At 38.3% G+C, this 22,277-nt stretch overlaps 2 non-coding genes across 2 annotated transcripts; one reads left to right on the top strand and one right to left on the bottom strand.

The window, feature by feature from the left end:
- Positions 1-8,342: 8,342 nt before the first annotated feature.
- Positions 8,343-8,450, top strand: LOC148565671 (small nucleolar RNA R71). Its single transcript, XR_015885525.1, has one exon. It is a non-coding gene; the product is annotated as a small nucleolar RNA R71 (small nucleolar RNA).
- Positions 8,451-13,427: 4,977 nt separating this feature from the next.
- LOC148565670 (small nucleolar RNA R71) lies at positions 13,428-13,535 on the bottom strand. Its single transcript, XR_015884113.1, has one exon. It is a non-coding gene; the product is annotated as a small nucleolar RNA R71 (small nucleolar RNA).
- Positions 13,536-22,277: the final 8,742 nt, after the last annotated feature.

Raw genomic sequence — 22,277 nt, 5'->3', positions numbered from 1 at the left:
CTATCACTACCACGTTAGAAGCCATGTTAACGTAGTTAACATGAACTCTAACGTGGGAAGTAGGGGCATTTTGGAACGTTAGTGACAAAGGTAAGTGTCACTAACGCTCTCGAAGATTTGGCAAGCCTACGTTAAAGGTCACGTTAACTACATTAACGTGAACTCTAACGTAGGGAGAAAGGGGTATTCTCAACGTTATTGGAAAAGGTAAGCCCCAGTAACGTTTGCGAAGGGCCAATAGGCAATGTTAGTGGTCATGTTAGTGCCACTAACGTTGAAGTTAACGTGGACCATTTTTGGGTTAGGAACGTTAGTGAAAAAGGTGATTGTCACTAACGTTCTCGACCCCACACTTTCAATTAACGTTAACGCCCCTAACGTCCTAAGCTAAAGTCCCTGCCTACTTCACACTTTCTCTCTGCAAGTAAAGCTAAGCCCACTGAAGAGGAAAACTGCTTCAACTCAAGATCCAAAGGCCCATATCCAAGACTTGAAGAGCCAACTAGAAGATCATAAGAGTAGTATATATAGGGTTAGTTTTGAATTAGAAGAGGGGAGTTGGAATTTTAGTTAGCCTTTTGGCATTAGAGAACTACTCTCTGTATATTTTACTTTCTCTGTAACTTCTAGTTTGAGATTCCAAAATGTATTCTCCATCTCTGCTTTCATTTCCCAGAGCTATGAACAATTAAACCCCTTTCATTGGGTTAGGGAGCTCTGTTGTAATTTGATGGATCAATAATAGTTTTCATTATTCTTCTTCTTTCTTTTCTCTTGATTTTACTAGAAAGCTTTCAATCTTCATCCAATTGGATAGTTGTCTTGGAAAAGAAGCTATTCATACTTGGATCTCTTCTGAACCTTGGAAGAGGAATGAAGAGATCATGCTAGAAATTCTTTCTCATGTTGGACCAAATTAGGGTTTGGATGGATATAGTGACATATAATCCTACTAACACTTTGATTTAGAAATACATGTGGTATAATCAGTGACCATACTTCATCTCTTCTCATGAGCAATTGACCAAGGAATTGGCTATTGATCAAGATTTGAGAGATTGAATTACCAAGGAATTGGAATTCAATCACTTAAGATTGCCAAGGAGATCAATGAATGCATTGATTGAGGAAGAGATGAAAATGAACGTGATTCGGAGAATGCAACATCTCCTAAGCCCAATGAATTCCCCATTTCTGATCTTACCCATTCTCTTTAATTTCTGCCATTTACTTTCATGAGCATCTTCCCCATTCCCATTTAAGATTATGCAATTTACTTTCCGCGATCTACATTCAGCTCTTTATTTCTAGCATTTACGTTTTCTGCTATTTACTTTCCCGCCATTTAATTTTCTGCAATTCTCAAATCAAATTCTGCTTAGCTCAACTAGAACATTCCTCTGATTAAAGTTGCTTGACCAATCAATTCCTGTGGGATTCGACCTCACTCTATTGTGAGTTTTTACTTGACGACAATTCGGTACACTTGCCGAAGGAAAATTTGTTGTGAGACAAGTTTCCGTGCATCAGCCATTAAGCAGCCTTGTCCCTCAATGAAAATGGGAACAGCAAGAGTTTATATATGTCTGGATGCACTCCATTAGACTTCACTGTGTCACAGATCCTCAGGAAGATAGATAAATATTTATTTGGATCTTCCAATGGGCTTCCTCTATATGAGCAGTTGTTTTGTACCAAAGTAATGAGCTGGGGCTTCAATTCAAAGTTGTTTGCATTGATATTTGGAGTAAGGATGCTACTCCAACAATGTCTTGGATTAGCAAACGTGTAAGAAGCCAAGACTATCTTCTGTGGTGGATTGTTGTTGGCTATTCCCTCTGGTGGGTTTGAATTGGAAGGGTTCCTGGTATGCGAAATCGTGATCATTAACAATGGCGCCAATAAGCTTGGTGCTCTCAAACGTGAATCACACTTCGTCACAATTCCGCACAACTAACCAGCAAGTGCACTGGGTCGTCCAAGTAATACCTTACGTGAGTAAGGGTCGATCCTACGGAGATTGTCGGCTTTAAGCAAGCTATGGTCACCTTGTAAATCTCAGTCAGGCAGATTCAAATGGTTATGGTGAATTAATAATTAGAATATAATTAAAATATAAACTAGGATAGAGATACTTATGTAATTCATTGGTGAGGGTTTCAGATAAGCGTATGGAGATGCTTTGTTCCTTCTGATTCTCTGCTTTCCTATTATCTTCATCCAATCACTCCTATTCCTTTGCATGGCAAGCTTATGCAGGTCATCACCATCGTCAATGGCTACATCCCGTCCTCTCAGTGAAAATGGTCCAAAATGCGCTGTCACCGCACGGCTATTCATCTGTTGATTCTCGATCATTCTGGAATAGGATTCAGTCATCCTTTTGCGTCTGTCACTACGCCCAGCACTCGTGAGTTTGAAGCTCATCACAGCCATCCCTTCCCGGATCCTACTCGGAATACCACAGACAAGGTTTAGACTTTTCGGATCTCAAGAATGGCCGCCAATAATTCTAGCCTATACCACAAAGACTCTGATCTCATGGAATGGAAGGCTCGGTTGTCAGGCGAGGCAACCATGCATCATGAACCAGAAGGCTAAGAGATATGCACTTAAGCGATTGCAAGTAGAACGGAGGTGGTTGTCAGGCACGCATTCATGGGGGAATGATGATGAGTGTCACGGATCATCACCTTCCTCAGGTTGAAGAACAAGTGTATATCTTAGATAAGAAATAGGCTTGAGTTGAATAGAAAAATAATAGTACTTTACATTAATTCATGAGGAACAGCAGAGCTCCACACCTTAATCTATGGTGTGTAGAAATTCTACCGTTGAAAATACATAAGAACAAGGTCCAGGCATGACCGAGAGGCCAGCCTCCAAAACGTGATCAAAGGATAATCCAAAGATTCAAAGATGTTCCAAAGATTCAAAGATGTAAATACAATAGTAAAAAGTCCTATTTATGCTAAAACTAGTTACTAGGGTTACAGAGATAAGTAAATGATGCAGAAATCTACTTCTGGGGCCCACTTGGTGTGTGCTTGGGTTGAGTATTGAAGCTTTCACATGGAGAGGTCTTTGTTGGAGTTAAACGTCAGTTTATAACCTGTTTCTGGCGTTTAACTCCACTTTGCAACCTGTTTCTGGCGTTTGAGTCCAGAATAGGGCAGAGAGCTGGCGTTGAACGCCAGTTTGCTTCGTCTAAACTCGGGCAAAGTATAGACTATTATATGTTTCTGGAAAGCTCTGGATGTCTACTTTCCAACGCAATTGTGAGCGCGCCATTTGGAGTTCTGTAGCTCTAGAAAATCCATTTCGAGTGCAGAGAGGTCAGAATCCAACAGCATCTGCAGTCCTTCTTCAACCTCTGAATCAGATTTTTGCTCAAGTCCCTCAATTTCAGCCAGAAATTACCTGAAATCACAGAAAAACACACAAACTCATAGTAAAGTCCAGAAATTTGATTTTTAATTAAAAATAATAAAAAATATATTAAAAACTAACTAAATCATACTAAAAACTATGTAAAAACAATGCCAAAAAGCGTATAAATTATCCGCTCATCACAACACCAAACTTAAATTGTTGCTTGTCCCCAAGCAACTGAAAATTAATTAGGATAAAAAGAAGAGAATATACTATAAATTCCAAATTATCAATAAAACTTAGCTCCAATAAGATGAGCGGGACTAGTAGCTTTTTGCCTCTTGAATAGTTTTGGCATCTCACTTTATCCTTTGAAGTTCAGAATGATTGGCATCTATAGGAACTTAGAATTTAGATAGTGTTATTGATTCTCCTAGTTCAGTATGTTGATTCTTGAACACAGCTACTTTATGAGCATTGTTGTCAAACTCTCGAGTTAACTCGTAAACTCGTACGAGTTTACGAGTTTAGATATGGAATCGAGTTGACTCAGGCATAGACTCTATCCTAAGTAAACTCGGCTAGACTCAGCTAGACCCGGTCAAACTCGGACAAACTCGTGAGTCTAGGACCAAGTTAGCGAGTTTGTGTTTTTCTTTATTTTTGCTCAAAAAAGCGTCATTTTGAAAAAACAAATACTTTTTTTTATTAGGGTTACGATAACACTCCCAGAAAATGAAAGAAAACTTACTCAAAACTCAGTCTTCTACGTCGTTTCTCTCAAGTCTCACTTTTTCCATGTTCTGCCGCAGTCGCCATTCCCCGTCGAGTTGCCACTGTTCGCCTGCGTCTGCTACCTCTACTCTGATTTGCACCATTGTCTGTGAATTTTACCTATATTTTTCTTTGCTTTGTATTTCTTCACATCTCTACTGTCCGCATCTCCATCTCTATCGTGCTATCACCGTTCACGAGTTCGACTACTTCTCCTACAGTCCTATCTCTGCTCTGGTTTGCGCCATTGTGAAATCCATGACTCTTTGTCGCCGTCGTTTCGTGCTGCTACTGCACCCTCACCACCGTTGCCTGCTGGACCCTTGTCTTCGATCTGCTGTTGCTGGGATTTTGTCCCTTCTTTTCTTCTGTATCCTCTATTTTTGTATGTTTTTTGCCATTTCTTTGAGCCTTTGCTTCTTGATTTAGTTTTTTTTTTGCTTATCATTTATGTTAGATTGCCAGATGGTTCATCCATTCATGGCTGATTAGTAATTAATTATTTTAACTAGAGTTAATTTGATTATTTGATATTGTTCAATGTTCAATTAAATATTTAGTATTACAGATTTAGAATTTTTAATTTTGTGTGTTTTATGTTGTATTTGTATAAGAATAATTATAGAGGATTTGAATGTGTATTTTAAAGTATTTGTTATAATGTATGCTACTATTTTAATTTATTATGTACTTTAAGATTGATATTATTAATTTTGAAGGGTTAGAATTGAGTAAACATAATATATATATATATAAACTTCATAACAGATGAACTCGTACGAGTCTACGAGTTAACTCGTGAGTCAAGTCTAGGTCAGCTCCACGAGTTTACTTAGACTCGCTAGTTTGACAACCTTGTTTATGAGTCTTGGCCGTGGCCCTAAGGACTCTGTTTTCCAGTATTACCACCGGATACATACATGCCACAGACACATAACTGGGTGAACCTTTTCAAATTGTGACTCAGCTTTGCTAAAGTCCCCAATTAGAGGTGTCCAGGGTTCTTAAGCACACTCTTTTTTTTGCTTTGGACCTTGACTTTAACCGCTCAGTCTCAAGTTTTCACTTGACACCTTCATGCCACAAGCACATGGTTAGGGACAGCTTGGTTTAGCCGCTTAGGCCAGGATTTTATTCCTTTAGGCCCTCCTATCCACTGATGCTCAAAGCCTTGGGATCCTTTTTATTACCCTTGCCTTTTGGTTTTAAGGGCTATTGGCTTTTTCTGCTTGCTTTTTCTTTCTCTTTCTCTTTTTTTTCGCCATTTTTCTTTTTTCTCTTTTTTTTTTCTGCAAGCTTTTGTATTCACTGCTTTTTCTTGCTTCAAGAATCAATTTTATGATTTTTCATATTATCAATAACATTTCTCCTTTTCATCATTCTTTTTAGAGCCAACATATTTAACATTCATAAACAATAATATCAAAAGACATATGCACTGTTCAAGCATTCATTCAGAAAACAAAAAGTATTGTCACCACATCAATATAATTAAACTAATTTCAAGGATGAATTCGAAATTCATGTACTTCTTGTTCTTTTGTAATTAAGACATTTTTCATTTAAGAAAGGTGATGGATTCATCAGACATTCATAGCTTTAAGACATAGACACTTAAATACTAATGATCATGTAATGAAGACACAAACATAGACAAGGAGATTAAGGAATGAGTCCACCTTAGTATGGGTGGCGTCTTCCTCTTGAAGATCCTATAGAGTGCTTGAGCTCCTCAATGTATCTTTCTTGCCTTTGTTGCTCCATCCTTAGTGCTTTTGGTGCTCCTATCCTTAGTTGCTCCAATAGTTGTGGGGAGGAAAATGTATCCCTTGAGGCATCTCAGGGATTTCTTGATGAGGGAATTCCTCATGCTCTTGTTGAGGTCCATGAGTGGGCTCTCTTGATGTGCAGTCAAATGTTCTACTACTGAGCTATGGACCCTTGAGATAAATCTCTCCATCTCCCATGACTTGGAGGTGGAAGCTTTTGCATTCCCTTTCCTCTTTCTAGAGGTCTCTCCGGCCTTAGGTGCCATAAATGGTTATGGAAAAACAAAAAGCAATGCTTTTACCATACCAAACATAAAAGGTTTGCTCGTCCTCGAGCAAAAGAAGAAGGAGGGGGTAGATGGGGATCCTGTGGGGTTCACAGATCCTGAGGGATCAAGGATTTCATCCCTGCTCCTTTTAGGCGTGTAAAATGCCCTTACTGTGCAATCCTAGCGTTTAACGCCAGATTGCTGCTTGTTTCTGGCGTTTAACGCCAGGTTGATGCTTGTTTCTGGCGTTAAACGCCAACTTGGTGCTTCTTTCTGGCGTTAAACGCCAGACAGATGCTTGTTTCTGGTGTTTAAACGCCAGAATGCTCTCCCTCCAGGGTGTGCTATTTTTAATGCTGTTTTTCCTTCTGTTTTTTATTTTTCAGTTGTTTTTGTGACTTCACATGATCATCAACCTAAAGAAACATAAAATAACAATAGAAAATAAATAGATAAAATTAAATAACATTGGGTTGCCTCCCAACAAGCGCTTCTTTAATGTCAATAGCTTGACAGTGAGCTCTCATGGAGCCTCACAAATGTTCAGAGCATTGTTGGGACCTCCCAACACCAAACTTAGAGTTTGACTGTAGGGGCTTTGGTTGACTCTCCAGTGAGAGAAGCTTTTCATGCTTCCTCTCCATGGTTACAGAAGGAGATCCTTGAGTTTTAAACACAAGGTTGTCCTCATTCAGTTGAAGGACCAACTCTCCTCTGTCTACATCAATCACAGCTTTTGCTGTGGCTAGGAAGGGTCTTCCAAGGATGATGGATTCATCCTCATCCTTCCCAGTGTCTAGGATTATGAAATCAGCAGGAATGTAAAGGCCTTCAACCTTTACTAACACGTCCTCTACTTGTCTATAAGCCTGTTTTCTTGAGTTGTCTGCCATCTCTAATGAGCATTTGGCAGCCTGTACCTCAAATATCCCTAGTTTCTCCATTACAGAGAGTGGCATTAAGTTTATTTCTGACCCCAGGTCACACAGAGCCTTCTCAAAGGTCATGGTGCCTATGTTACAGGGGATTAGGAATTTACCAGGATCCTATTTCTTTTGAGGTAGAGTTTGCTGAACCAAGGCATTTAGTTCCTTGATGAGCAATGGAGGTTTATCCTCCCAAGTCTCATTACCAAATAATTTGGCATTTAGCTTTATGATTGCTCCTAAATATTGAGCAACTTGATCTTCAGCAATGTCTTCATCTTCTTCTGAAGATGAATAGTCATCAGAGCTCATGAATGGTAAAAGGAAGTTCAATGGAATCTCTATGGTCTCTAGATGAACCTTAGATTCCTCTGGTTCCTCAAAGGGAACTCCTTATTAGTCATTGAACGTCCCAGGAGGTCTTCCTCACTAGGATTCACGTCCTCCTCCTTCTCTCTAGGTTTGGCCACACCAAGTAAGGTAATGGCCTTGCACTCTCTTTTTGGATTCTCTTATGTATTGCTTGGGAGAGTACTAGGAGGAGTTTCAGTGACTCTTTTACTCAGCTGGCCCATTTGTGCCTCCAAATTTCTAATGGAGGATCTTGTTTCATTCATGAAACTTAAAGTGGCCTTAGATAGATCAGAGACTATATTTGCTAAGCTAGATGGATTCTGCTCAGAATTCTCTGTCTGTTGCTGAGTGGATGATGGAAATGGCTTGCTATTACCAAACCTGTTTCTTCCACCATTGTTAAAGCCTTGTTGGGGCTTTTGTTGATCCTTCCATGAGAAATTTGGATGATTTCTCCATGAGGAATTATAGGTATTTCCATAGGGTTCACCCATGTAATTCACTTCTGCTATTGCAGGGTTCTCAGGATCATAAGCTTCTTCTTCAGAAGATGCCTCTTGAGTACTGTTGGGTGCAGCTTTCATTCCATTCAGACTCTGAGAAATCATATTGACTAGCTGAGTCAATATTTTATTCTGAGCCAATATGGCATTCAGAGCATCAATTTCAAGAACTCCCTTCCTCTGAGGCGTCCCATTACTTACAGGATTCCTCTCAGAAGTGTATATGAACTGGTTATTAGCAACCATGTCAATGAGTTTCTGAGCTTCTGTAGGCATTTTCTTTAGGTGAATGGATCCACCTGCAGAATGGTCCAATGACATCTTTGATAACTCAGACAGACCATCATAGAATATATCCAGGATGGTCCATTCTGAAAGCATGTCAGAAGGACACTTTTTGGTCAGTTGCTTGTATCTCTCCCAAGCTTCATAGAGGGATTCACCTTCTTTCTGTCTGAAGGTTTGAACATCCTCTCTAAGCTTGCTAAGCTTTTGAGGAGGAAAGAACTTGGCTAAGAAAGCCGTGACCAGCTTATCCCAAGAGTTCAGGCTATCCTTAGGTTGAGAGTCCAACCATATTCTAGCTCTGTCTCTAACAGCAAACGGGAAAAGCATGAGCAATTTTAGCTAGGTGATGAATTTAGTTAAGCAAATATTGAATGATTTGAGTGAATTGTGATTAACAGAAGCTAAATAGCATGAAAATAGAAGGGAGAGGGGAAATTGACAGAGAAGTAAAGTGCAGAAGATTAAACTGCATGAAACTTAAAGTGCAAGAAAGTAAAAGAGCTGAAACTTAAATTGCAAGAAATATAAATGGCTGAAGCTTAAAGTACAAAAAATGTAAATTACTAAATTTAAATTGCTGGGAAACTTAAATCGCTTGAAGATTAAAGGGATTTGGGAGCTGGGATTCAAAATTAAGCAAGAAAAATGCAAGCTAAAGTAAATCAGAAAGCTGTGAAGTAAAGAAGTCCAATTCAGTATCAAACAAAAATGGAAAATTACTTGAAGAAGCAAAACAAAAAGAAGCTGAGCTCAATTATGATATTCTCCAAGAGAAATTAAAGATCCAAGAAGAGCAATGAGACTAGAAAGCAGATCTAGATCTCAATCACTTCCTTGATCAAACGGAAAATAAATTACAGAAGAAATGTAAATAAAACAGCAAATGAAATTTAGATCTAATTTCTCAATTCTTAGAATTATGCAGAAGAAGGACAAAGATAAATTTCAGATCAAGAATTGAAACAGAATTCCTTCAATCTCAATCCAAAATTTAAAACAGAAGTTGCAGAAGAAGAAATTGAAAACAGAAAACTAAACTCAGATCCAATTCTTGAAACAATTGAGAAGAAAAGTGAAAGATGATTCTCAAAGTTAGAATCAATGGAACTGATGAGCGGATAATTTATACGCTTTTTGGCATTATTTTTAGTATGTTTTTAGTAGAATCTAGTTACTTTTAGGGATGTTTTTTTTAGTTTTTATGTTAAATTCACATTTCTGGACTTTACTATGAGTTTGTGTATTTTTCTATGATTTCAGGTATTTTCTGGCTGAAATTGAGGGACTTGAGCAAAAATCAGATTCAGAGGTTGAAGAAGGACTGCTGATGCTGTTGGATTCTGACCTCCCTGCACTCAAAGTGGATTTTCTGGAGCTACAGAATTCAAAATGGCACGCTTCTAATTGTGTTGGAACGTAGACATCCAGGGCTTTCCAGCAATATATAATAGTCTATACTTTGGCCGAGTTTAGATGACGTAAAAGGGCGTTGAACGCCAGTTCTACGCTGTTGTCTGGAGTTAAACGCCAGAAATACGTCACAAACCAGAGTTGAACGCCAGAAACACGTTACAACCTGGCGTTCAACACCAGAAAGAGCCTCTGCACGTGGAAAGCTAAAGCTCAGCCCAAGCACACACCAAGTGGGCCCCGGAAGTGGATTTATGCATCAATTACTTACTTCTGTAAACCCTAGTAACTAGTTTAGTATAAATAGGACTTTTTACTATTGTATTTGACATCTTTGGTCTCAGTTTTAATCAATTGTTCATCTTAGGAGACTATTGATCACGTTTAGGGGGCTGGCCATTCGGCCATGCCTGAACCTTTCACTTATGTATTTTTAACGGTAGAGTTTCTACACTCCATAGATTAAGGTGTGGAGCTCTGCTGTTTCTCATGAATTAATGCAAAGTACTACTATTTTTCTATTCAATTCAACTTATTCCGCTTCTAAGATATTCATTCGAACTTCAACATGAATGTGATGAACGTGACAATCATCATCATTCCCCCAAGAACGCGTGCCTAACAACCACTTCCGTTCCACCTTAGATTGGATGATTATCTCTTAGATCTCTTAATCAGAATCTTCGTGGTGTAAGCTAGATTGATGGCGGCATTCATGAGAATCCGAAAAGTCTAAACCTTGTCTGTGGTATTCCGAGTAGGATTCTGGGATTGAATGACTGTGACGAACTTCAAACTCGCGAGTGTTGGGCGTAGTGACAGACGCAAAAGGAGGGTGAATCCTATTCCAGTATGATCGAGAACCTCAGATGATTAGCCGTGCTGTGACAGAGCATTTGGACCATTTTCACAAGAGGATAGGATGCAGCCATTGACCACGGTGATGCCTCCAGACGATTAGCAATGCAGTGACAGCGCATCGGACCATTTTCCAGAGAGGATGAAAAGTAGCCATTGACAATGGTGATGTCCTTACATAAAGCCAGCCATAGAAAGGAGTAAGACTGATTGGATGAAGACAGCGGGAAAGAAAAGGTTCAGAGGAACGAATGCATCTCCATACACTTATCTGAAATTCTCACCAATGATATACATAAGTATTTCTATCTTTATTTTCTGTCTATCTATTATTTATTTTTGAAAACTCCATGACTATTTTATATCCGCCTGACTGAGATTTACAAGGTGACCATAGCTTGCTTCATACCAACAATCTCCGTGGGATCGACCCTTACTCACGTAAGGTTTTATTACTTGGACGACCCAGTGCACTTGCTGGTTAGTTGTATCGAAGTTGTGAATGAAAAACAATTTATTAAGACATGCGTACAGAGTTTTTGGCGCCGTTGTCTGAGATCACAATTTTGTGCACCAAGTTTTTGGCACTGTTGCCGGGGATTGTTCGAGTTTGGACAACTGACGGTTCATCGTGTTGCTCAGATTGGGTAATTTTCTTCTTATTTTGTTTTCAAAAAGTTTTCAAAAAAAAATTTTCAAAAAAAAAATCTTTCAAAAATTCCTCATCTGTTTTCGAAAATTATTCTAAATTTTTAAGAATGAATTCTAGAGTTTCATGAAAAATGTTGGAGCCTGGCTGGCTGTAAAGCCATGTCTAATTCTTTTGGATAGGGGCTTCCAACCATCAGCATAGAGGCAAGTTAATTTGATAAGTAATGAGCAGTATATTCTGATGTTACATGCTAAAGCTTGGCTGGCTATTAAGCCATGCCTAACCCTCAGATTGGAGCTTTAGACTAAGAGTACAAAGATTCCTGGAATTCATATTAAAAATTTTGGAATCCTTATTTTTATTTTTCAAACTAATTTTTGAAAAATCCAAAAAAATCATAAAATCATAAAAATCAAAAAAATTATTTTGTGTTTGAGTCTTGAGTCGATTTCAAGTTTGGTGTCAATTGCATTTTTTCTAAAAAAAAAATTCTTTGCATTTTTCGAAAATTCATGCATTCATAGTGTTCTTCATGATCTTCAAGTTGTTCTTGGTAAGTCTTCTTGGTTGATCTTGATATTTTCTTGTTTTGTGTCTTTTCTTATTTTTCATGTGCATTTTTGCATTCATAGTGTCTGAACATGAAAGATTTCTAAGTTTGGTGTCTTGCATGTTTTCTTTGCATTAAAAATTTTTCAAAAATATGTTCTTGATGTTCATCATGATCTTCATAGTGTTCTTGGTGTTCATCTTGACATTCATAGTGTTCTTACATGCATTCATTGTTTTGATCCATAATTCTCATGCATTGCATCTTTTTCATGTTTTTCTCTCTCTTCATTAAAAATTCAAAAATCAAAAAAATATCTTTCCTTTTTTCTCTCATAAATTCGAAAATTTGAGTTGACTTTTTCAAAACTTTTTAAAATTTAGTTGTTTCTTATGAGTCAAATCAAATTTTCAATTTAAAAATCTTATCTTTTTCAAAAATCAAATCTTTTTCATTTTTCTTAGTTATTTTCGAAAATTTTAAAAATATTTTTCAAAAATCTTTTTCTTATCTTTATCTCCTAATTTTCGAAAATAACATCATCAATTAATGTTTTGATTCAAAAATTTCAAGTTTGTTACTTGCTTGTTAAGAAAGATTCAAACTTTAAGTTCTAGAATCATATCTTGTGATCTCTTGTGAATCAAGTCATTAATTGTGATTTTAAAAATCAAATCTTTTTCAAAACTAATTTCAATCATATCTTTTCAAAAATATCTTTTTATATTATCTTTTTCAAAATCATATCTTTTTCAAAAATTTGATTTTAAAATATCTTTTCTAACTTTTTGTTTGTTTCTTATCTTTTTCAAAACTACCTAACTAACTCTATCTCTCTAATTTTCGAAAATATCTCCCTCTTTTTCAAAAATTCTTTTTAATTAGATAATTATTTCAATTTTTAATTTTAATTTGATTTCATTCCTAATTTTCGAAAATCACTAACCCCTTTTCAAAAATAATTTTCGAAAATCCTTCTCTCTCATCTCCTTCTGTTTATTTATTCATCTACTAACATCTCTTCCTCACTCACAAAAATCTGAACCCTCTCTCTCTCTGAGTTCAGATTTTCTCTTCTTCTTTTCTTCTACTCACATAAGGGAACCTCTATACCTAGGCAAAAAGGATCCCTATTATTATTATTATTTTTCTGTTCCCTCTTTTTCATATGAGCAGGAGCAAGGACAAGAACATTCTTGTTGAAGTAGATCCAGAACCTGAAAGGACTCTGAAGAGGAAACTAAGAGAAGCTAAATTACAACAATCCAGCAAGCACCTTTCAGAAATTTTCGAACAGGAAGAGGAGATGGCAGCCGAAAATAATAATAATACAAGGAGGATGCTTGGTGACTTTACTGCACCTAATTCCAATTTACATGGAAGAAGCATCTCAATCCTAACCATTGGAGCAAACAATTTTGAGCTTAAACCTCAACTAGTTTCTCTGATGCAACAAAACTGCAGGTTTCATGGACTTCCATCTGAAGATCCTTTTTAGTTCTTAACTGAATTCTTGCAGATCTGTGATACTGTTAAGACTAATGGAGTAGATCCTGAAGTCTACAGGCTCATGCTTTTCCCTTTTGCTGTAAGAGACAGAGCTAGAGTGTGGTTGGACTCTCAACCCAAAGATAGTCTGAACTCTTGGGATAAGCTGGTCACGGCTTTCTTAGCCAAGTTCTTTCCTCCTCAAAAGCTGAGTAAGCTTAGAGTGGATGTTCAAACCTTCAGACAGAAAGAAGGTGAATCCCTCTATGAAGCTTGGGAGAGATACAAGCAACTGACCAAAAAGTGTCCTTCTGACATGCTTTCAGAATGGACCATCCTGGATATATTCTATGATGGTCTGTCTGAATTAGCTAAGATGTCATTGGATACTTCTGCAGGTGGATCCATTCACCTAAAGAAAACACCTGCAGAAGCTCAAGAACTCATTGACATGGTTGCAAATAACCAGTTCATGTACACTTCTGAGAGGAATCCTGTGAGTAATGGGACGCCTCAGAAGAAGGGAGTTCTTGAAATTGATACTCTGAATGCCATATTGGCTCAGAACAAAATATTGACTCAGCAAGTCAATATGATTTCTCAGAGTTTGAATGGAATGCAAGCTGCATCCAACAGTACTCAAGAGGCATCTTCTGAAGAAGAAGCTTACGATCCTGAGGACCCTGCAATAGCAGAGGTGAATTACATGGATGAACCATATGGAAACACCTATAATCCCTCATGGAGAAATCACCAAATCTCTCATGGAAGGATCAACAAAAGCCTCAACAAGGCTTTAATAATGGTGGAAGAAACAGGTTTAGCAATAGCAAGTCTTTTCCATCATCCACTCAGCAACAGACAGAGAATTCTGAGCAGAATCCATCTAGCTAAGCAAATTTAGTCTCTAATCTATCTAAGGCCACTGTGAGTTTCATGAATGAAACAAGGTCCTCCATTAGAAATTTGGAAGCACAAGTGGGCCAGCTGAGTAAAAGGATCACTGAAATCCCTCCTAGTACTCTCCAAAGTAATACAGAAGAAAATCCAAAAGAAGAGTACAAGGCCATTGATATAACCATCATGGCCAAATCCAAGGAAGAAGGGGAGGACGTGAATCCCAAGGAGGAAGACCTCCTGGGACGTCCAGTGATCAATAAGGAGTTTCCCTCTGAGGAACCAAAGGAATCTGAGGCTCATCTAGAGACTATAGAGATTCCAATGAACCTCCTTACGCCCTTCATGAGCTCTGATGAGTATTCTTCTTCTGAAGAGAATGAGGATGTTACTAAAGAGCAAGTTGCCAAGTTCCTTGGTGCAATCATGAAGCTGAATGCCAATTTATTTGGTAATGAGACTTGGGGAGATGAACCTCCCCTGTTCACCAATGAACTAAATACATTGGATCAACTGAGATTGCCTCAGAAGAAACAGGATCCTGGAAAGTTTCTAATACCTTGTAACATAGGCACCATGACCTTTGAGAAGGCTCTATGTGACCTTGGGTCAGGAATAAACCTCATGCCACTCTCTGTAATGGAAAAACTGGGAATCTTTGAGGTACAAGCTGCTAAAATCTCATTAGAGATGGCAGACAATTCAAGAAAACAGGCTTATGGACAAGTAGAGGACGTGTTAGTAAAGGTTGAAGGCCTTTACATCCCTACTGATTTCATAGTCCTAGATACTGGGAAGGATGAGGATGAATCTATCATCCTTGAAAGACCCTTCCTAGCCACAGCAAGAGCTGTGATTGATGTTGACAGAGGCGAATTAGTTCTTCAATTGAATGAGGACTCCCTTGAGTTTAAAACTCAAGGACATCCTTCTGTAAACATGGAAAAGAGGCACAGTAAGCTTCTCTTAAAACAGAGTCAACCAGAGCCCCCACAGTCAAACTCTAAGTTTGGTGTTGGAGAGTCTCAACAATGCTCTGAACATCTGTGAGGCTCCATGAGAGCCCACTGTCAAGCTATTGACATTAAAGAAGCGCTTGTTGGGAGGCAACCCAATTTTTATTTAATTATATTTTTATTAGTTATATGTCTTCATAGTTTCATGATCATGTGGAGTCACAAAAACAACTGAGAAAACTGAAGAAAAATCAAAAACAGCAGAAGAAAAATCACACCCTGGAGGAGGATCTCACTGGCGTTTAAACGCCAGTAAGGAGCATCTGTCTGGCGTTCAACGCCAGAACAGAGCATGTTTCTGGCGTTGAATGCCAGAAACAAGCAGCATCCTGGCATCCAGATGCCAGAAATGCGCAGTGAAGAAGAGCTGGCGCTGAACGCCAGAAACAAGCATCTGGCTGGCGTTCAACGCCAGAAATATGCTGCATCTGGGCATTGAACGCCCAGAACAAGCATCAGTTCGGCGTTTAAACGCCAGAATTGCATGCAAAGGCATTTTACATGCCTAATTGGTGCAGGGATGAAATTCCTTGACACCTCAGGATCTGTGGACCCCACAGGATCATCTCAGCATCTGTGGACCCCACAGGATCCCCACCTACCACCACTCACTCTCTTCCCTCTTCTCAATGTTCATCCTCTCTTTCCAATAAACACTCTTCCCCAAAACTCTTCACCAATCACCTCAATCTCTCTTCCCTATCACCACTTCACCACTCACATCCATCCACTCTTCCCCATAAACCTACCTCATAAACTCCACCTACCTTCAAAATTCAAAATCAATTTCTCACCCAACACCTACCCTTATGGCCGAACCTTACCCCCCCTCCCTTCCCTATATAAAGCCCTCCATTCTTCCTCATTTTCACACAACACAACCCTCTCTTCCCCTTCTTGGCCGAATACACCTCTCCCTCCTCTCCTCCATATTTTCTTCTTCTTCTTCATCTATTCTTTCTTCTTTTGCTCGAGGGCGAGCAATATTCTAAGTTTGGTGTGGTAAAAGCATAAGCTTTTTGTTTTTCCATTACCATTGATGGCACCTAAGACTGGAGAATCCTCTAGAAAAGGAAAAGGGAAGACAAAAGCTTCCACCTCCGAGTCATGGAAGATGGAAAGATTCATCTCCAAAGCTCATCAAGACCACTTCTATGATGTTGTGGCCAAGAAGAAGGTAATCCCCGAGGTCCCTTTCAAGCTCAAGAGAAATGAGTATCCGGAGATCCGACATGAAATTCATAGAAGAGGTTGGGAAGTTCTAACAAACCCCATCCAACAAGTCGGAATTCTAATGGTTCAAGAGTTCTATGCTAATGCATGGATCACAAGGAACCATGATCAAAGTAAGAACCCGAACCCAAAGAATTATCTCACCATGGTTCGGGGGAATTACTTAGATTTTAGTCCGAAAAATGTAAGGTTGGCATTCAACTTGCCAATGATGGAAGAGAACGCACGCCCCTACACAAGGAGAGTCAACTTTGATCAAAGGTTGGACCAAGTCCTCATGGACATATGTGTGGAAGGAGCTCAATGGAAGATTGACTCAAAAGGCAAACCGGTTCAACTGAGAAGACTGGACCTTAAGCCTGTAGCTAGAGGATGGTTGGAGTTCATTCAACGCTCAATCATTCCCACTAGCAACCGGTCTGAAGTTACTATAGACCGGGCCATCATGATCCATAGCATCATGATTGGAGAAGAGGTGGAGGTTCATGAGATTATACCTCAAGAACTCTACAAGGTAGCTGACAAGTCCTCCACTATGGCAAGGTTAGCTTTTCCCCACCTCATTTGCTATCTAGGCAACTCAGCTGGGATTGACATAGAAGGAGACATTCCCATTGAGGAAGAGAAGCCCATCACTAAGAAAAGGATGGAGCAAACAAGAGAGCCCATTCATGGATCTTAAGAGACGCATGAAGCTCATCATCATGAGATTCCGGAGATGCCTCAAATGCATTTTCCTCCACAAAACTATTGGGATCAAATCAACACCTTCCTAGGAGAATTAAGTTCCAACATGGGACAATTAAGGGTGGAACATCAAGAGCACTCCATCATCCTTCATGAAATTAGAGAAGATCAAAAAGCAATGAGGGAGGAGCAACAAAGACAAGGAAGAGACATAGAAGAGCTCAAGGACATCATTGGTTCCTCAAGAAGGAAACGCCACCATCACTAAGGTGGACTCATTCCTTTTGTTCTTACATTCTCTGTTTTTCGTTTTCTATGTTAAGTGCTTATCTAAGTTTGTGTCTTATTACATGATCATTAGTATTTAGTGACTATGTCTTAAAGTTATGAATGTCCTATGAATCCATCACCTCTCTTAAATTAAAAATGTTTTAATTCAAAAGAACAAGAAGTACATGAGTTTCGAATTTATCCTTGAACTTAGTTTAATTATATTGATGTGGTGACAATACTTTTTGTTTTCTGAATGAATGCTTGAATAGTGCATATGTCTTTTGAAGTTGTTGTTTAAGAATGTTAAATATGTTGGCTCTTGAAAGAATGATGACAAGGAGACATGTTATTTGATAATCTGAAAAATCATAAAAATGATTCTTGAAGCAAGAAAAAGCAGCAAAGAACAAAGCTTGCAGAAAAAAAAAGAGAGAGTAAAAAAAAAATAAATAGCGAAAAAAAATAGAAAGAAAAAGAAAAAGCAAGCAGAAAAAGCCAAAGCTCTTAAAACCAAAAGGCAAGAGCAAAAAGCCAATAGCCCTTAAAACCAAAAGGCAAGGGTAATAAAAAGGATCCCAAGGCTTTGAGCATCAGTGGATAGGAGGGCCTAAAGGAATAAAATCCTGGCCTAAGCGGCTAAACCAAGCTGTCCCTAACCATGTGCTTGTGGCGTGAAGGTGTCAAGTGAAAACTTGAGACTGAGCGGTTAAAGTCAAGGTCCAAAGCAAAAGAAGAGTGTGCTTAAGAACCCTGGACACCTCTAATTGGGGACTTTAGCAAAGCTGAGTCATAATCTGAAAAGGTTCACCCAATTATGTGTCTGTGGCATTTATGTATCCGGTGGTAATACTGGAAAACAAAGTGCTTAGGGCCACGGCCAAGACTTATAAAGTAGTTGTGTTCAAGAATCAACATACTGAACTAGGAGAATCAATAACACTATCTGAACTCTGAGTTCCTATAGATGCCAATCATTCTGAACTTCAATGGATAAAGTGAGATGCCAAAACTATTCAAGAGGCAAAAAGCTACAAGTCCCGCTCATCTGATTGGAGCTATGTTTCATTGATAGTTTGGAATTTATAGTATATTCTCTTCTTTTTATCCTATTTGATTTTCAGTTGCTTGGGGACAAGCAACAATTTAAGTTTGGTGTTGTGATGAGCGGATAATTTATACGCTTTTTGACATTATTTTTAGTATGTTTTTAGTAGAATCTAGTTACTTTTAGGATGTTTTTATTAGTTTTTATGTTAAATTCACATTTCTAGACTTTACTATGAGTTTGTGTGTTTTTCTGTGATTTCAAGTATTTTCTGGCTGAAATTGAGGGACTTGAGCAAAAATCAGATTCAGAGGTTGAAGAAGGACTGCTGATGCTGTTGGATTCTGACCTCCCTGCACTCAAAGTGGATTTTCTGGAGTTACAGAACTCAAAATGGCATGCTTCCAATTGCGTTGGAAAGTAGACATCCAGGGCTTTCCAGCCATATATAATAGTCTATATTTTGGCCGATTTTAGACGACGTAAAAGGGCGTTGAACGCCAGTTCTATGCTGCTGTCTGGAGTTAAACGCCAGAAACACGTCACAAACCAGAGTTGAACACCAGAAACACGTTACAACCTGGCGTTCAACTCCAAAAAGAGCCTCTGCACGTGGAAAGCTAAAGCTCAGCCCAAGAACACACCAAGTGGGCCTCGGAAGTTGATTTATGCATCAATTACTTACTTCTGTAAACCCTAGTAACTAGTTTAGTATAAATAGGACTTTTTACTATTGTATTTGACATCTTTGGTCTCAGTTTTAATCAATTGTTCATCTTAGGAGACTATTGATCACGTTTAGGGGGCTGGCCATTCGGCCATGCATGAACCTTTCACTTATGTATTTTTAACGGTAGAGTTTCTACACTCCATAGATTAAGGTGTGGAGCTCTGCTGTTCCTCATGAATTAATGCAAAGTACTACTATTTTTCTATTCAATTCAACTTATTCCGCTTCTAAGATATTCATTCGCATTTCAACATGAATGTGATGAACGTGACAATCATCATCATTCCCCCACGAACGCGTGCCTGACAACCACTTCCGTTCCACCTTAGATTGGATGATTATCTCTTGAATCTCTTAATCAGAATCTTCGTGGTGTAAGCTAGATTGATGGCGGCATTCATGAGAATCCGGAAAGTCTAAACCTTGTCTGTGGTATTCCGAGTAGGATTCTGGGATTGAATGACTGTGACGAACTTCAAACTCGCGAGTGCTGGGCGTAGTGACAGACGCAAAAGGAGGGTGAATCCTATTCCAGTATGATCAAGAACCTCAGATGATTAGCCATGCTGTGACAGAGCATTCGGACCATTTTCACAAGAGGATAGGATGCAGCCATTGACCACGGTGATGCCTCCAGACGATTAGTCATGCAGTGACAGCGCATCGGAACATTTTCCAGAGAGGATGAAAAGTAGCCATTGACAATGGTGATGTCCTTACATAAAGCCAGCCATAGAAAGGAGTAAGACTGATTGGATGAAGACAGCGGAAAAACAAAGGTTCAGAGGAACGAACGCATCTCCATACACTTATCTGAAATTCTCACCAATGATATACATAAGTATTTCTATCTTTATTTTCTGTCTATCTATTATTTATTTTCGAGAACTCCATGACTATTTTATATCCGCCTGACTGAGATTTACAAGGTGACCATAGCTTGCTTCATACCAACAATCTCCGTGGGATCGACCCTTACTCACGTAAGGTTTTATTACTTGGACGACCCAGTGCACTTGCTGGTTAGTTGTATCGAAGTTGTGAATGAAAAACAATTTATTAAGACGTGCGTACAGAGTTTTTGGCGCCGTTGCCTGATATCACAATTTCGTGCACCAGGAACTCTTCAATCTCAATTCAAAATCCAAGAACAGAAGTTGCAGTAGCAAGAACAAACAAAAAGAAAAAGTAGATCTCAATTCCAATTCCCAAATTCCCAAATAAAAACTAAAAGTAAAAAAACTAAAAATAAGCTAAAGGTTTTTTACAAATCAAATTAACTCCTATTTATACACTTTCTATTTTTGATTTTCAGAATTTGGAGTGGACTTTTCAAATTTGTGAAGAAATGGGTCCAAAATGACTTGGTTGAGTTAGCATGGACCAAGGTGTCTTTGATCAGCTCCCAGGGTAGTGCTTTAAGTGTAGTGCTCACTAAGTGAGCATTGTGCTCAAATTTTGAGCGCTATATCCTTGTGTTGGAGCATCCCAGCTTCGATCCCTTGGTGAGGCACGAAAATGCTCACTAAGTGAGCATAGTGCTCACTTCCTTTGAGCGCCGTGTCTTAATGAAGTGCACCTCCTCCTTCGAGCCTTGGTGAGCCCACTCTTTTCCATGCTGTGCTCCCTTTTTTTCCTTGTTTGAGCACGGAAATGCTCTCTTTAAGTGAGCATTGTGCTCACTAAGTGAGCACTGTTAGGGCGCCCTTTGCTCTCCTTGGTTGTGTGGCACGCAAATGCTCTCTAGAGTGAGCATTGTGCTCACTTGTTTGAGCACCAACCTTGAGCTGGCTTTGCTTCCTTTCTTCTCCTGCAAGCAACCACACAAACATGTCAAAGTATCACTAAATTCATAAGGTTTCTAATTCATTCATAAAATCAACTAATTCTAGCTTAAACCCTATGATTTTGTGTCAAGTAAATGATGGTTGATTGATTAACCATGATCATAAGAATCCACTCCAAATCACTTACTTACGATGCAAGAAAGTGCATAAAACCTAATGAAACAAGTGAAAAATGCTTGAAAAGTTAGCATAAGATGACTTGTCATCAATATCCATCATCGCTTTTACACTTATCTGGTATTTCATTTTCTTTAGTTTTCGTTTATGCCTCTTAACAAACAATCATCTTTTCTAATCGCCTGACTAAGATTTACAAAATAGCCATGTTTGCTCAATCTGACAATCTCCGTGAGATTCGACCCTCACTCACCTGAGGTAATACTTGTACGACCCGATGCACTTGCCGGTTCAGTTGTGCGGAGTTCGATTCCGCGCACCAAACAGGTTGTATACTAGTAAAATTAAAATGAATTACAAAATTTAAAACTTCCAACGAAACAATCCACCACATAATTTAAAGCTTCCAACAAAACAATCTACCACATAATATGAAAAAAAATTTTAAAGCAGACAAAATTTAAAACTTCAACAAAACAATCCACCATATAATTTAAAGCTTCGAACAAAAAAATTCACTACATAATGAAAAATTACAAGTAACATTATCAGTTCTAAATTATTTAATAAGCAAATAGTTAATAAAAATAACAAGAAAAATATCCTATCTAAGCAACTCAACAGCAGAAAAATTTAAAATATTGAAATATTAAATTTTTTATTTTTGATATTTTAAATTATAAAATTAAATTTTTTTATTTTAAGTAAAAAAATAAAATTAAATCCAGCAATGTCTAGTAAACAATATATTTATAAATTTATTATTTTTTAAGTTTTAAATCTAAAAAATAAATTTTTATTCTAACAATTTGTTGTGATCAAGTTTTGATTTTGCTTTAGGAAAAGTTTGAATCTTTTTTGTCGCGCCTCATTTGTTGTTGAAATGTGTGTTCTGGGAGTTTCTTTCTTTTCTGTATGATCCTTTTTGTCATTCCTGTTGCTTGATGCTTCTTTAGGGTTTTTTCATATTCTGTTGTCTCCTGATACCAATACCAATTCCCAGAAAATTCTGCATTTTTTTTTTGCTTTGTTTGAAGATTGCTTTCTTGTCTGATTCTGAGAAAGATTGCGCCTTCGATGATGGGCTTTGCTTGATTCTAAAAAAGGTTGTATCTTTGATGACTTTCTGCTTGGCGTTTTTGATGTTTGACTGGACTTTTTGCTGGTAGACTGTAGAAAGACAGTGGCTTGGATGAGTTTTGTGTTTTTACTTCCTTTG

This window comes from Arachis ipaensis, chromosome B5 (genome assembly GCF_059453495.1).
Source record: "Arachis ipaensis isolate K30076 ecotype BB chromosome B5, ASM5945349v1, whole genome shotgun sequence".
Lineage (NCBI taxonomy): Eukaryota > Viridiplantae > Streptophyta > Magnoliopsida > Fabales > Fabaceae > Arachis > Arachis ipaensis.
The sequence above is the reverse complement of the archived record's forward strand: the minus strand, read 5'-3'. Positions and strand labels throughout refer to the sequence as shown.